The sequence below is a fragment of the Gavialis gangeticus genome, unplaced genomic scaffold (genome assembly GCF_001723915.1).
Source record: "Gavialis gangeticus isolate Ggan-Ray unplaced genomic scaffold, GavGan_comp1, whole genome shotgun sequence".
Classification (NCBI taxonomy): domain Eukaryota; kingdom Metazoa; phylum Chordata; order Crocodylia; family Gavialidae; genus Gavialis; species Gavialis gangeticus.
In genome coordinates this window covers 61,042,913-61,050,831 of record NW_017729033.1, presented here as the reverse complement: position 1 = coordinate 61,050,831, position 7,919 = coordinate 61,042,913, and the positions used below count along the sequence as shown (strand labels likewise).

At 40.3% G+C, this 7,919-nt stretch overlaps 1 protein-coding gene across 2 annotated transcripts in view; it reads right to left on the bottom strand.

The window, feature by feature from the left end:
* Positions 1 to 7,869, bottom strand: part of N4BP2 (NEDD4 binding protein 2) — a 96,396-nt gene extending 88,527 nt beyond the window's left edge. For both annotated transcript variants that reach the window (XM_019526064.1, XM_019526066.1), the window contains exons 1-3: positions 7,781 to 7,869; positions 2,185 to 2,294; positions 1,711 to 1,854 (exon numbers count right to left, since the gene is read on the bottom strand). The gene's annotated coding sequence lies outside the window, so the exon portion shown is untranslated. The remainder of the gene's footprint in view (positions 1 to 1,710; positions 1,855 to 2,184; positions 2,295 to 7,780) is intronic.
* Between the last annotated feature and the right edge of the window lie 50 nt (positions 7,870 to 7,919).

The following is a 7,919-nucleotide window of genomic DNA, read 5'->3' as shown; positions in this document are numbered from 1 at the left end:
ATTTCTTGTTGAGCTGCACCCAGTACCAGACGTTCCCTCCAGACTGGACAGGATTCTGCGCACTCCTCCCAGCTTTTCATGTTGATGTTGAATTACTTCCTATTTTTGCACACATCATGGCACTGCCATAGAGGACAACCCTGCTTTCTAGAGCCATCTTGAATCTCACTGCAACAACTTTACAACCATACACAAAAGCTAAATTGTTTTGAAAGTGAGGCTTTAAATGGAATCCCTAGAATAAAGATGTAAACAGACATGACATTTCTCCCAGAAAAAAGCCTTTGTCCTGGGATCCTGTAGACATACAAGTTCATTCCCCCACTTCAGGTAATGGTGAAGTACCCAAGATAAAATGTGCTAACACCACCCCCACCAAGCTGTATACATTTGTGAACTCACAGCAGTTCGTTAAGTTAATTGCCATGCAGGGACAGACATATCAGAGGGGAAGCAATGCAGCTTAGAATGGTGACATATATACAGGGCTATGCTGCTTTTCATTTGTTCCAGGTCTTGACTTGGATCAATCAGGACCACCTCAAATGAGATATCTGTTTAAAGCTAGAATGACAATTAACTTCATTATGCAAGCAAGTTTCCTGTGTAAACCTGCTGTGTAAGTCTTCCAGGAGACATGATCTAGGCCACAACACATCTGCTAAAACTTGGTGTGAAGTGCTAAATTGTGTTTATACTACGATTAAACTCAATGAAGCCAAATTGATTGGAAATAACATCATCTTTCTTAGTCTGGGAAAGGTCTACTTTTTTTCTTGGCTTTCCAACAATGGTAAAGGATTACTAGACAGGATGCAGGTATTTTATTTTTCTGACGTAGTAGGAAAAAGTCCGACATGCATTGTTTACTTTTTGAAAAATAAATATAGGATTATTCAATATAAACAAGACCTCACAAATATATCATTCACATGCATGCAGTTCACATTGGGGGGTGTGGGGGTTGCAATTATGCAGGATTCCTTAAAATGGATGCTAAAATTCATGAGCAGTTATCCAACAATCTATGAAGCTGCAATAATCACGTTATTATAGGAAAAGAAAAAGAAAAGAAAAAAGAGTTGAACCAAGGAGGAAAAGCCTAACAAAAGGGAAATGTAGTAAGCCACAGTTTTAACAAGTTTAAGTAAAAAGCTGATAATAAATGCATAGTAAAGTCACACAACCCTTTCAGAACTTTACGTCAGAGGTTACTGCATTTCTTCTACTGTGGAAGAAACATTAGTATAGTTATTTTTCTGTAGTCAATAGTCACTGGATTAGTAGTGCCAGCAATATATTTTAGCAATGTGTTAGATTATGAATGACTTAAAAAGTATGCATAAATTAGGTATCCAGCACCAGAAGTTATTAGTTTAAGCTTGAACCATCAGTACTATCCACCCATACAATTTTGTTTGTATCATACAGGCCTTCAATTCACCTATAGAACAAACTCTGACCCTGCCCAACTCTTAACATACAATCTCAAGTGGTATGACTGCTATATAAATTTTAAATTACTCAGAGGAATTAAAAAGACAATAATCAAGTACTTAAACAAATCTGACATTCAATTTTCCAAACCATATATACCCAAAACATATTTCAATGTTCCATTTAACTTTTTTATTCTTAACAAACCTACCGAGACCCTGGAGACCAAAAAGAATTATTGTTCGAATAAAGTAATAATTCTAAAGAACTTACATTTTGAGCTTCACTGACTACTCCAGCTATGCTGCCCAGCAATGGATTCCTTCTCATATTTCTTTCATAAAGACTTTGTAGCTATAGAATATACTTTTCTCTTGCTGTCAGGAAATCATATTGTTGCACATACAAGTTAGGCATCTGTAGGTGTGAACACACTTTCCTCATAAAGAGAAATTATAAAAATATAAAATCAAATATGCAATTTTCCAATAGACCATATAATGCTTAGTAATTTTAAGGACTAAATAATATATAAGGCTAGATATAACTACTATTTCACTACAATTAACCTGGCACTCAAGCTTGAATTTAGTTAGATTTAAGTTGCTTTTCTACAGAAAAAAACTTTTAACTCAACAAAAGGATTCTGTTTCCTAGTTTTAAATGCATGGAATTACATCAGTTACAGAACCAGCACCATGCATAAAAGTAAAAACAGAAGACAGATCACACTAGAAATAGTCTTACTTGATTTGAATGTCTTCCGCACAGTTCTTAACCATCCTGACGGTGTTCTCACTTCAGTGCCAGTCAGGAAAAGATTCATCCAACCATGGTGGGGAGCTAGGCACGGATATCTAGTGCACAGAAATTAGAATATATCCCTTAATGCACAACTAATCAAGCTGTTTTGTAGCTTCTTCTAGATGAGAAAAAGAGTGGTTTTATGCAATCAAGTTAACTGAATAGCCTGGACTAATATGTCCACACTGGAGTGGGGTTTTCAACAGCAGTACTCAGCACAACTGAAAACTCTATTTAGCATGAATGTAGAGTCTTTTCACTCCTTTAAGACAACTTCTTAAAGCAAATGTTCTAAAGCAAATGTTATGGTTGGTTGATTAAAAGGGAGGATTGATGTTCCCACTGTCTAAAGACATTTTTGTGGAGTTCTTTAGAAAACTGTCTCCACTTTTCAAGCAAAGTATATTGACATTGTTAAACAAATGAGGTGCAGAGATCAAAACGCTGCATATTGTATATGCAATAGGATTTTACAAAGGCAGGCTACATTTACAAAAGGAATTGAAGACACAAAAATTTATAGACTGAAGAGCCTGCCACTTGAGCCTCCATGAAAATTTAAGTTCACCTAATCACATAAAACAACAAAATCTCACAAGGACTTTTCTGAGAAGTCATCCAGAAGGCCTATGAAATATTTATTACCTTAGTTAGTAAGACTGATCCTAAATATAAAGCATCTAGAATAGTAAGAACAAGTTGAAGTGTGGTTGATGGAACATAATCTTGAGTTATTTCCTTTTCTTCTAATATTTGAAATTGAAGATCCTTTTCTAACCCAAATCTGTATTTGTGAATCAGGCTGTCACAAGTGCATAAAAATTTTTAAAAATTGCAGTAGCAAAATTGTGAAAGACAGGTTGTCTGAATTCAAAATTCTGCCCATTTTCAAAAGGTCCATACTCTCACCCAGTTAGTTATGTGACAGTTCACCAACTTTTTAGATCTGTATACTCAAAATGATCCATTAAGCTAAGTGCTAAAATATGAAGTACATAGTTTTTTAAAAAATAAGCTAAAAAGAAGTACCTAACTGACTACAGACTTGATAATTATATTCTCAGGTTTTATTTACAAAGTTGCAAGGTTTTTTTCCCTGTAGACAGCGTGTGAACTTCCTCTCTCCAAATCCCGAAGTTGTTTTCCCTTAGTTTAAGAGAAAAAAAAAGAATATAGGAAAACTGCTGAAAGAAATTAGCGGAAGACATTTTCATAAGAACAAGAGCATCAAAGGAGCCAATTCAGTGTTCTCCCACCCATTTAATTTAAATGAACTATAAATTTCCAAATGGGCATTTAAATATATGTAATAAATGGTATGGTAATCCAAGAAATACAGATAAAGACAGGACACTTCTTAAGACTATTTAAAAAAATTGTTACAGAACCAGAAACAGAGCTGGAAAGGATTTTGAGAGGTCATCTTTCCTGTCTAAAGACCAAGTCAACTATACCAAAACCATTCCTGGCCTGGCAGATTTTTGTTTAACCTCTTATTTAAAGCTTCCAGAGTTAAAGGTTTCAAAACCTATGTATGTGATACTTTCCCTCCAGTCCCTCCCGCATTTCACTTTGGTTCACTTTCTCTGCAGAATCAAGCTCACTATATGATGAGTTATGGTTAGCATTTGTGGCCTTAAAGCTTAATTTAAATCTTCCTTACCATAGTTAAGCCTATTACTTATTGTCCTATCCCAGTGGATATGGATAAGTTTATAACCTTCCACATTTCAGCAGTCATACATATCTGAGGAGTCTTATCAGCTCTCCTCGTAGCCATCTCTTCTCTAGGCAAAATAGACTCCATTTCTCAATCTTCTGCCACAGATTTAGGTGCCAAAGATGAGAAGAGTATCAAGCCAGTTACTAATGATTATTTGGTTTCCAAAGTTTCAGAGTTAATGTCTGTCTTCGCCCCTCAATTTTGGAAAGACATCTCCAGAGCCTCTCTTCAGTCTTGGGAGACCCTGGATATGACAAATTGTTCTGAAACTTTACTTCTCTGGAAATTCATGGTTCTCTCAAAAGCCAACTGAGACCTTGGAATCACTTTGAAAATCCTTATGAGAATAACAAAAAAAAAAAAAAAAACCTGTACACCATTTTCTGGACAGGCAAATCCTAATAACAGTGCACTGATTTCTTACTGCAATGCAACCTAAAGGCTTGGTGTTCAAAAAAACAGAGATACAGTAAAGATATCTATTTTGGATTACTTTTTTTTAATTTACCGGGACCAAACAAGGGCAAAGAGGGGCATTTGGAAAGAAGGAGCAGTCATTTCAGCTTGGGTAGTCCCTGCCAGGGAGCCAAGCAACGTGTGCAATATGGATGAGGTTGGCTTGATGGAGAGAACAGGAGACAGTGCTGGGAAAGGGAAGAGAAGGCATTTTCAGCAACCATAGTTGAAGCTTAACATCCTGGACATGTGAATAGTGGCACCAAGGTGAGACTAGAACTCACACAGGGCATTTTCTCACACTGGCCCACAATGACTGCAAACAAATGTCTGTGGCCTAGATCTTGCTATGTGCTAATAGCTAAGGGAAATGCAAGCTTGCTTACCATATTTTTCCTGCTGAAGGTCTGGGACTCAGCAAGTGTGGCCAAGTTGGCTAGCAATATATGGGAGGAGGTTCTCTGAGCTGGGGTGGGGGGCCAGGGCCCTGATTGGGTTCCTGTCTTGCAGACAGTCCCTGGCTGTCAGGGTTGTCCTTTCGTAAGGACTTGTCTATCACACTGTCCTCAAAACATGCAGTCCCTTCCCTTCATCCACCACAAAGTACAGCTCAGTGCTGGAGACACCTATCAAGATCTAGTCCAACTCCTTGCAGTATGACAAGACAGTTAACATCCTTCACAGCCCAACAGACCCATTTTCAAATCCTTTACCTCAGAGCAGTAATATGTGGTGTTGCTGCAATTGCCCAAAGGCTGCCACTTCTTTGCCAAAGGCCTTGTATACCACCTGGTTGCAGTGGTTCTGAGGATACACCTTGCCTTTGTCCCAAAGTGCAAAGAAGCCTAGGATTTTGACATGGGGCCAACTTTAACAATGACATGAACTATTCAGAGGTTTGCAGTGTGCACAGAAGCATGTGTAGATCACATTCAAGCATGAAGACAACAGCTACATGCCAGTATTTACATGGAAAAGTTTAAACACCTGGTCACTGTACCCCCGAAGGTGCACAAGCCACATATACAGAGAGAGGTCAGGTCACCGAAGAGTTTAAAGCAGTGTGGGACCACGTTTGGAGGGTCAGTCAAGACAGAGAGGTGTAAACACAAACAGCACACTAGGATGAAGACGGGTCAAAATTTCTCTACATCGCTTCAAGGGGTTGTCACATAAATGCAACTTATTTTTATACTGGCCACAGAAAGAGTGTATGCAATACTAACTTGTTCATGTAGACAAGTCCTTATAACGTTGTGCTAAGCAAAAGTTACTGAAGGCTCTTGTCTACACTAGAGTTTCTAACACGGGTCATTCTTTCGACAAACTTTCCATTGTAAACAAGAACTTGGAGCTAGTAATCTAGCAACTTTTATAGCTGAATCCATATTTCAATAGACTTCTACGCAGTGATTTGCTTCCATTATACCTGAAATGTAGTAAATTCTTTAAGAAAGGTCTGTTGTTTTATTCAACATGCTTTGATTTGGCAGAGGGCTGTATCAGCCTACAAAGAATGGCCAAAGGCAACAAGTCATGAAAATAAGTTCCAAATATACCACAGTTACAGGAGTTACAGGACCCTGCTACAACACATTTTTATCTAGCAGTTTGATTAAAAGGGTTGTTCTATTTTGTCAGACAGCAAATGTCACAGCAAACTTCCCACTGGGTATATAGTACAAACTAGTGTTGCACTTTGGTTAATTTCAAATGTGGCACAGATGGTACCTAAAGCCTGATCTATACTAATATCTTAATGTTTTCACTGCTCCACATTTACAGCTGCAACACCACCACGTCCAGCCTACATTACTGTCATATATGTTCCATCAAGAAAGAGAAGGGGGGAAGGGTAATACCATAAAAAACAAATCTAAAGAACACTTAAAGTATTTTCTTTACAAGTGCACTGAATTCTTAGTATGTCATGTTAAATAACTATTCATTTAAATGATCCATCCAGAAGTTAACACTTAGATTTAATGCCTAGGAAATAGGTGAAGAATGATTCAACTAACTTTCTCTCTTTTGTTTAGCTGAAGGTATCACCAAAAAACGTGGGCTAGGATTTAAGCTGAAGCTTATTTTATTTCTTGATCATTTGCTTTGATTTTTTCACCACTCATATCTTTAGCAAAAGAGGGGTACAAGTCTTAAAAGGTGCAGGTTGTAAATGTGTTGGGGAGGGAGTATTGTAAACATTTAATAAGTAGCAATCAAGTTGTTCTCATTGCTTAGTGAAGGAATGAGAGAAGCTCTCTAGGAAATGCAATGAAAACAAGCACCTACTTTTAGGCAACATCTACTCTACCAAAGTCAATTGTGTTGAGGCACCTGATCACAGCATGGGTACTCCTTTAAAGTGTATCCACAGTACAGATGGAAACCATGCTTTAAAACAGTGGTTCTCAATCTTTTCAGAGCCAGGGAACTCCTCAGAAAATCCCAGCTCTTAGCTTTTACTTGCTTTAATTATGGACAAAATAAGAGTGCAATTCTTCAGGTGCAGAAAGGCCATAACAGGTCAGAAAGTTTCTGAAGCTCTGGACTCCTATTCGATATCTCTGGGTTTATCTGGTGAATCAAGTGTAGGTGTCAGCACACCTAACCATTTAATACTGCGCAGCATCTGGCACTCCTTTAAAGGAATGCAATTTCAAAAGCACGCTGTCAGCAAACCAGTGTCTCAGTGTTAGTCACAACTCAGGTAACTAGACACTGAACAAAGTGAATGTGATTTCCTTCAAATATAATGTTCTGGCATCCAGTCAGTTCTCCCTGCAGCTTCAAAGGCCTGCCTTGGTCCAGATGAAAAGGGAGGGCACTACTGGCTTTTAACAGCTAACTGCTGGAAACTGTAAAGAATCACCCACTAGACCTGCCCACGGGTTTAATTTTTAGGTGCTCCTTGCAAACTTTTGTATTGAGGAATCTGTCTAAGAGTCAAGAGCAACTATGAATCTGGGCCAGGCTCAGTACTCCAGCAGGCTGAGCTCTCTGTTCCGGGGAACGGGTGCTGAGGAGCCGAGGGGGGCTAAGAAGTGCTGCAGCTCCACGTCCTTTCGGTCTGGGGGGGGGGAACACATGAACAGAGCCACCGAGAACCTGACCAAGACGCTGCAACAACGACGCCTGCAGAGGGGGCGCGGATGCTCTCGGCCTCCCAGGCCGGCTCCGGCCTCCGCGGCCGCCTCCTTCCCCCACCCCAGGCGGAGCCGCACGGGTCACTTCCTCCATGCAACCAACCCAGGACCCCGCACAGCAGCATGCAGGGCGCCCCGGGCCCGCGGCCTGGCCCAGCCGCCGCGCAGCCCCGAGGGAGAAGCAGTCGCAGCTCCGCGACCCGGCCGCCTTTACCTCCTGTGGCTCCGGCCTGGCAGCGCCCGCGCCGCGGATGGGGGTGGGGTGAGGGCCGGGGCCTGCACCCGCCGCTGCTGCTGCAGCCTCCGTGCTCCGGGGCGGGGACGGAGGCGGCTGCTCGACTGCGACTGCAGGA